The 8,113-nt window shown below is 41.9% G+C and overlaps 1 pseudogene; it reads right to left on the reverse strand.

Annotated features, from left to right (window-relative positions):
- Nucleotides 1–5,423: 5,423 nt before the first annotated feature.
- On the reverse strand, nt 5,424–7,299 carry LOC138246471 (luc7-like protein 3 pseudogene; annotated as a pseudogene).
- Between the last annotated feature and the right edge of the window lie 814 nt (nt 7,300–8,113).

Raw genomic sequence — 8,113 nt, forward strand, 5'->3', positions numbered from 1 at the left:
TCGTGGACCCGCTAAAGTGCGGTTAAAAAAAGAAAGCTAAGGGCGGGGGGGCAGCAATGGAGGAGGGAGACACTAGTTGGGGAAACAAGTTACAGCAGTGGTGAAAAAGAGGCTGGGGGAATAATCAAGAAACCAGGGGAGGAGGGGTCAAGTACAAAAAAAAAAAAACGCGACAGCCAGATGAGTAGGAATGGAAGAGCAATACAGAGTGGGGTGCAATGGGCAGAGTGGGTATGTGAGGGGAAAGCAGCACAGAGGGGAGAGAAACACATGCACTTGAGCAGAGTTCTGAAAGAAGAAATTACTTTGATGAATCTAAGTCATACAAAGAGATGGTTAAGAAAGTATACTCCATGGGAAATACAAACAAGAAGAGAAAGGAAAAGAAGCAAGGAAAGGGCTGATCGAAAGTCCACTGTAATTACAGGTATTGTACACAACAGCATTACCACAGAACTATATAATAAAATTACAGTACATTAATGGAAAAAATGCAGTTGTTCATCAAATCTAAGCACTGTCCTTGCAATATCATTATTTTACAAAGTCAGAGCTTTATCGTTCAAACTGAGATTATGACCCAAAACACTATCATAGACACACTGCACTGCAGTATGTCAACCCCAGCCCCTCAACATTACTGTAAGTATATCACACTATTGTGTCAAACCTATAACATAACCTCAGCACGTTACACTATACTGTGTAAAAAATAAAATAAAAAAATAAAAACACATTAGCATAGGTCCATTCCACCAAAAGAGCACTACAATAGGGACACTACAGTGTACTGTACAAAATAGAACAATTTATGTGATGACCTCGAATGCGCATGACCTCAGGATGATCTTACTCGATTTCTACACATTTAACATGGTTTCTCACTTTAAACTGATCAACAGGCTATTTGAGAAAGGCATCTGCAGTAAGGCACTTAGATGGCTTGGATCTTTTCTGTCAGGCATGACTCAGATGATGACAGTGGGCCCGTTGTCATCTTTTAATACTCACTGCTTTTATGGTGTCCCTTGGAGATCATTCATTAGCCTCACCTTATTCAATATATAGGTATTTACACTTATACAATTGACTTGATCGTTTGGTTTAAACACTTTCCCATTTCTGAGATTTTTGACACTGCCCAATCTAACTTTCAGTCTTCGAGGTGCACTGTAGCTGGCTGAATCAACACCGACAAGATCACAATTCTTTGCTTTGGCTAAACCCACTCCATCTGGTCACAAGCCTGGTCGCCCTCAGAACTCAGAGGCTCCAGTATAATCAGTCAAATAAAATGGTTAGGTTTTTAGCTAACAGGCTCACTTTCGAAACTCAAATACATCATGTCTCAAGATCCTAATTAAAATGCTCAAAAAGATAATTCAGCTGCTTTCTTTTTGCCGGCCATACTTTGGGATACAGACTCCAGTTATTTCCAGCGTAACTTTAGAAACCCCTTATACAGAACCCTGCAGCATGGCAAATCCTAGGTATTCCAGTTAATACATCTGTCTCCTCGCACTTACACTGGCTTCTGCTTACGAAGTGCTCCATCTTCAGGGTCTTATGCATACTGCATAAAGCATTCTGGCATCAGGGGAAGGTTTACTTGAGAATCTAATTTAGACCCTACATTGCAGGCAACTATTCACACTTTTCCTGGGACTTGCTAGCTGTGACTCCCGACAATCAACAAGCATTTGTAAATGTAATAGGTCTTGTTTGAGTTAGAGCTATTGACGTAAATTCATAACTGGACTTTTCTTCCCACATATATTAGCCAACCCTGCCTCATAATTAAGTTTTTTTCCAGTCACATAATTCCAGTGACCCTGCATATAACTAAAGCACTTCCATTGACCTTTTATCTGCAGCCAAAAATGAAAATGTTGCCATTTAGCATCCTAATTTAAACCGGTCATGCTAATTCCAACAGAATACCACTTTCACCACCCCACCATCAGAGTTGTTAACCCAATTCACCCCCACCCACCCCACCCCACACCAAAAAAGAAGACAAGCCAGCTACAAAGGAGTAACGAGAGAAATAAACTAGAAGGGTCACAAACATTTCAAGAGTGTTAAAACAGTCCCAGTGTAGCAAGGATGTTAAGTTGGCCTGAATCATGGTCATAATTGCAACACCGAGAGATTAATAAAACATATACAATTATCATGCAAACCCAATAAAAACCTGTATCAGAAATAAGCATTTGGCATTATACTGTAATGCTCAGTACAGCCTCTAAAGGACACCTAAAAATAATACCATTTGTAAGAAAAATGGTCATGTAACCATATAGTTCACCCCTAGAGGGCATAACCACATAAAAAGAAAATGTCAGAAAGGGGCCTAGAAGGCATAGCACATTACAAACTTTTAGGTCTAACAGGCCTACTACAATGAAATTACAAATAAGGCCTTTAAAACACAATCTACTCGCAGCTGTAAAACAAAAGTTACAACCATGAGAGCGCTTAAAAAGACACTGAATAGTGGGAGGGGATATTATTTTGGGGACCCAGAGATGATCAAGACAGGAAGAGCACATTGTGGTGAATGTTTTGAAGAAGTTCCCATTGTCCTAGGACCACTAAAGTTTGAGTTGTGAACAAAAATGTTTTGTAAAAGTATTGCCCTTTAAAGAATTATGAGGCGAGTTTTCGTGTCTGTGAATATTGTAGTATGTTGACTGTAATGCTCAGAACAGCCCCTATAGGACACCACAATAAAAAAATAACACTTGTAAGAAAAATGGTCAAGTAACCATATAGTTAGTCTCTAGAGGGCATAACTAAATGAAAATAAAACAACACAAAGTAATATAGTGCAACCATATATTTAGCCCCTAGAGGACATAGTGCCTTGCACATGTTCAGGCCTAAAACAATACTAAGGTCCTTAGAAAACAAATTACTCCCAGCTGTAAAACAAAAGTTCCAGCCATAAGAGCTTAGAAAGTGACTTAATGGTGAGAGGGATTATTATTGTGCGGACCCCACTAACCTAGTGTGGGGACCCAGATATTAACTAAACAGAAAGTGTGTGTCATTCTGGACACTTTGGTGGTGGTCCCACTGTTCTAGGGCCACCACAGGCTGACTTATGGGCCAAAATGTTTTGAAAAAAATTGCTTGCAAAGCATTATGGGGCACCTTTTACAGCGTGCAGAAAATACTATAGTATCGGCTCTCCCGCTATGCCGGGTTGCAGATTTCTGTGTTTTTTTAAAAGAAAGCATTTATCAATTATATGTGTTTTGGGGAAAGCTCTGGAGCGTGAAAGGGAGAGCCAAAAGAAACCACTTATTAGGTAACTGAACAATGTGACCAGCGATCCAATACCGCTGATGGAGTTTAAGCTGATGGTGCCGTTCATGCTGTGAGGGCCATGTCTGCCATGGAGCGCAAAGACACACAAAAGAAAAATAGTTCACCCATGCTGAACTATAGCGGCAATCGTGCAATTATCCATGTAACGGGGTCAGTCTGAAAAGCTGTAACAAAACCGCCCAGGGCGGGACAAATGTAAAGCAATTACCAATGACATGAAGGGATTTTTGAAAGGCAAGCCCACGAACAGGTGAAAGTGATGGGCATGAGGTGGGTGTGGTTAAAAGCCACAATACTTACAACAGGTCAAAACACTTGCACGCTTGACCTAGAAAGGTAGGCACTCCTTTTCTAACCGCACTTCCACACTATGGAATATGCTTTCCATCAGCCAGAAGTTCATTAAAGGTCCACTTATCTTCAGGAAAAATACCTAAGAACCAGCCTATTTTAATTTGCTTTGCTGTTCTGCTCTACTTTGCAACATTCTTTGTATTCCATTCCCTCAAACATCCTCAGCTTCAGGATATTTATTTCTCACAGTTCTGGTAGTTTCATAAATCCCATTCAATTGTACTGCATAATGTACCATTTTTCTAGCAACCAACTTAGAGTTTGCTTCTGAGAAAAAAAATCCCACACTCTAGAATACCGACAAAATTCATATACAGCTGCTTATCTGATTAAATATCATACAGAAATGGAACAAATTATCAGTCTCGATGTCTCAAATAAGCATGATCAAGTTGTATGGATTACTGTTTTGCTAAAAAAGCAGTGTTAGATTGCAGTCAAGTAAACAAATCAACTTTAAAATTTTACGATGGAATCATGCTACACAAAAATGGTAAAGATAAAATATCAAAGACATTCTATGCCAGAAGCCACTGTTCATCCTTTTTTGTCAAGACTAATGATATCTTGCAAAGAAACAGATACACACTTGACTAAATACCAAAGAAACGAAGGGCCACTGGAATAATGCAGTTTTTTTTAAGCATTTTCTGAATTATGGATTTGCCACATAATCCACCAACTCCTGCGTAAACTGATAAACTGCTAACTGCCTTAAGTAGATGTTAAATTGGTACTAACCAGTGCTGGAAATGGAAAAATTAAAGTGCACGTACTCTGTGCAGAGTACCTGCTTGTTTCCGAGCAGTGCTGGTACTCTCCAATCGGAAGTATTACGTTTTTCTTGAGATGTTCCGGTAACTCTCACTCTCAAAATAAAAAAGTGCCGGTACTCAGTACCGGCCCATTTAAAGCACTGATACTAACAGTGTGCAACTTTTCCCAGACAGCACAACTGTTATAATGACAATTCCAAGGGATAAAATCACCTTAACAATCAGCAAATTAATGAAACAATAATTCTACAGGCTGTGCGTTGTTATGTCGGACAATGTCCCTTTTCTTGCTCCATAATTCTGTCGACCTTAGTAATCACATGCATAACCTCGAGTAGTTCTATAGGAACGGTGTCAAAAGTATATTACCATAGGAACACAGGACTACGGAACTCAAACCCAACATATATAATGGAGGAAAGCTGCTCTAGAGTCAACCTTTGGCACCTCCATAAGAATACACCAATATTTTTTATAAAGTCTGAATATTACCAAGGGAAAAGCGTGCAAGGCAATCAATCACAGAGTACCATTAGAACATAGCAATGCACTGACCACAGATTACTATAGAAGCTTTACGTTCTATGTCCAACACAGAAAACACTGAACCACAGTGGGTCAATCATACAGCCTAAAACAAAATAATTGGAACGGCAGCATCAAAGGTATTGCTTTAAAAAAAAAATAGGAAAACGTGTGGCATAACAAGACGATTGTGATAGGTATACAGAACTAAATTGATAGGAAAAACACACTGTGGTATGAACTCTTGAAAATCACCGTCCTACAATATCTAGGAAAACAACCAGTGTTAGCTCCAGAAAGTTCATACGAACTAAAAACACTACATTCAGAACAATGCACTAACGTAATAATAATGGAAGTCGATACACTCATCTTTGAGTTTGCGACAGTTATTATTATTTTTTTTTTTTAACTACAGACCACCACATGCAGAGCTTCACCGTAGGAACTGAAGAACATTTATTGGAAAACATGGTGAATATTTTACATTTTGATGACCATCGTATTTAGAAAAAAAATAAGAGCTTTTCGCTTAGCAAGGAGGTATTATCCAAGTTGTAAAAAATTAATTTATTTTAACTTGGTGTAAACCAACAAGTGTCAACACTAATGTTAGTGATTCATTGCACAAGTCCAAAAACTGAGCAACACATTGTGCGAGCCATGGGTTCCTGTACAGCACTTAGAAAGCTTTTAAAGTCTTAAAGGGACAAGAAAGGGGGGCATCCAATCCTCTGATCTAAGAGAACACCAGTCTTGACTTCAGGTTAAAAAAAAAAAAGAAAGAAAAAAAAATCCCTATACAAGCCTTCTAAACTGCTATACCTTTCCCTCCCCCTCATTTGGAACAGATCTTCAATGTAAGCTGTGTGTAAATTCTTCGCCTTCAAAGGAATTGGCCTGTCATATCAGAACATTTCCAATGGGATCAATTCTCATCGGACTCAATTTCACCTTCAGACTTAGTATCGTCACCAGTCCCATTAGCCACCTCATTGATAGTGCCACCTTCCAATGGTTCACTATTTGTGACTTCACTCAGTTTTTCCCGACTGGCAGATCGTCTACTCCTGTTTTCCTCAGAAAGCTGCGTTTCTTCCTCCTTTGCTTGCATTTCTTTTTCGCTCTCTCTGCTTGGACTTCTGTTCGTATTGGATTTGCGATCCAAGCTTTTGGGCCTTCTCTCTCGACTCCGCGACCTGCGCTTTTTCTCCATTCGTTCACGGCTTCTTCTACGTTCTCGACTCCTGCTCCGCCTTCGTTCACGGCTCCGGGACCTTCTGGGCTCCCTCGAGCCACCGCCCCTCTCATCAGCAGGCCTGCTCGAACGTCTGCCACGAGACCCGCTCCTTTCCCGCCTGTCTCGGTCACGTGCCTTCTTACTTCCGTTCTCCTTTTCCTCCTCCCCTCTACGCCTTTTCTTGTCATCACCTCTTCCACGCTCCTTTTCATCCCTGTCCTTGTCTTTCTTCAGTCTATTCTCACGTTCAGGCTCTTCGCTTCTTCTGCGCAGTTTGTCCCTTAACTCTGCAATAGTCGCTTTGATTCTAGCATAGCCCAGGTGCCGCTTCCCCATGAAGTGGTCATCAACCCTGGCCTGTTTGTCTCCCACAATCAGAAAGGCTCCGCATATTTCACACACTTCCATGGGCTTCTCCTGCGCCGCAATCAATTCCATGGCTGAGGGTGTCGACCTGAGGTACTCAATTTCTCCTTTAAGCCTTTCCACACGTTTGGCCACGTCCTGGGCCTCCTCCACCTTGCCCTCGGAGCCCAGGGCTTCTATGTGTTCCAGGAGCTTATCGATCTTCTGGGTCAGCGCTTGCACTTTCTCCTCGTTCCTGCCTGGGACGGGCCCCGAGGCCGGGCCAGGGCCATCGTCGTCATCCTGCTGACTTTGGAAGAGAGCAACACGGGCATGGCCCCTGCGGATGCGGCGCTCCACCTCCACCAGCAGACCCTGTAGGTAGCGCATGAAGTCCCGCTCGTAGCCCATGCGCAGGTACCGGGAGCTCTCCTCGTACTGCTTGCGCAGTGCCTCGTCGTGGATCTTCTCGCAGGGCCCCAGGTCGGAGCGCGTGTTGGTAAAGAGTTCTGCGGGGCAGAAGGCGCACAGGTAGAACTTGCACACACTGTCGTGGTCCCACGGTACGTCGGTTCTCTTCTTGTCCGGGGCCAGGTCGCGGTCCCGGCCCATGAGCTCATCGAGCAGCTGGGCGGCTGACAGCATGATTCCGACAGGACCCTCCTCTCTGCGTCCGGTAACCGGAGCCCTACTCAGAGCCGAACAAAATGGCGATGCGATTGGCATAAACATAGAAAACGGATTAGACGAAACGAAATAAAAAAAAATGACGCACAGACACGCGTCGCGGCCATCTTGGAATGGTAAGAAGACGTTTAGTAGGTGATACTTAGGAAACACGACACCTTAGATATTAAAAACGGAAGTAAAAAACGTCGAAATGCAGAGGCACCGGAAAATAGCGACCATCTTTGAATGCCTAGTGTGTGTAGACATATAGGAAACACGTCAGCTTCGGACACTACAACTGAAAACAAGTTTAGGAAGCTAGATAAAAACGAATGATAATCTAATATGACGCCCATGTAAAAATATACGCACAGTCTCGAAATGTTTCAATAACTGCTACAAGGCGCGGCATGGACGTGGAACAAGAGCTGACATGAGGGTACAGACCGACATCTTAGAATTACACATCAGCTGATTTTTGTCCTGACGCACGTCGAAGGTTAATTACACGTTATCTGAGTTACGTCACTTCACTTGGCGTGCGAAACTATCCGACACCTGCTATATATCTGCAACAAGTAGAAAACATATATCCTTGGAATCATTCTACATTTTTATTTAAACCAATGCCTTATTACAATTTATCATAATATAATTTGTACGTCGAAGGTTGCTCTAAACCTTAGGAGAAATTTGCAAACACACTGAAAATATTCAAGTACTAATTTTCGCGAGGAGCAGGGGCTTCGTTCAGGTCCATCTCACTTTGAAACTCAATCATCGAGCCAAGCCATTGTCGACTGTGTTGAAGCAGTTAACCTTCACAGACTATTTAAAAACAAGTACTTTTTTTGTTTAAAAAAAGACATTA

This window comes from Pleurodeles waltl, chromosome 7, assembly GCF_031143425.1.
Source record: "Pleurodeles waltl isolate 20211129_DDA chromosome 7, aPleWal1.hap1.20221129, whole genome shotgun sequence".
Classification (NCBI taxonomy): domain Eukaryota; kingdom Metazoa; phylum Chordata; class Amphibia; order Caudata; family Salamandridae; genus Pleurodeles; species Pleurodeles waltl.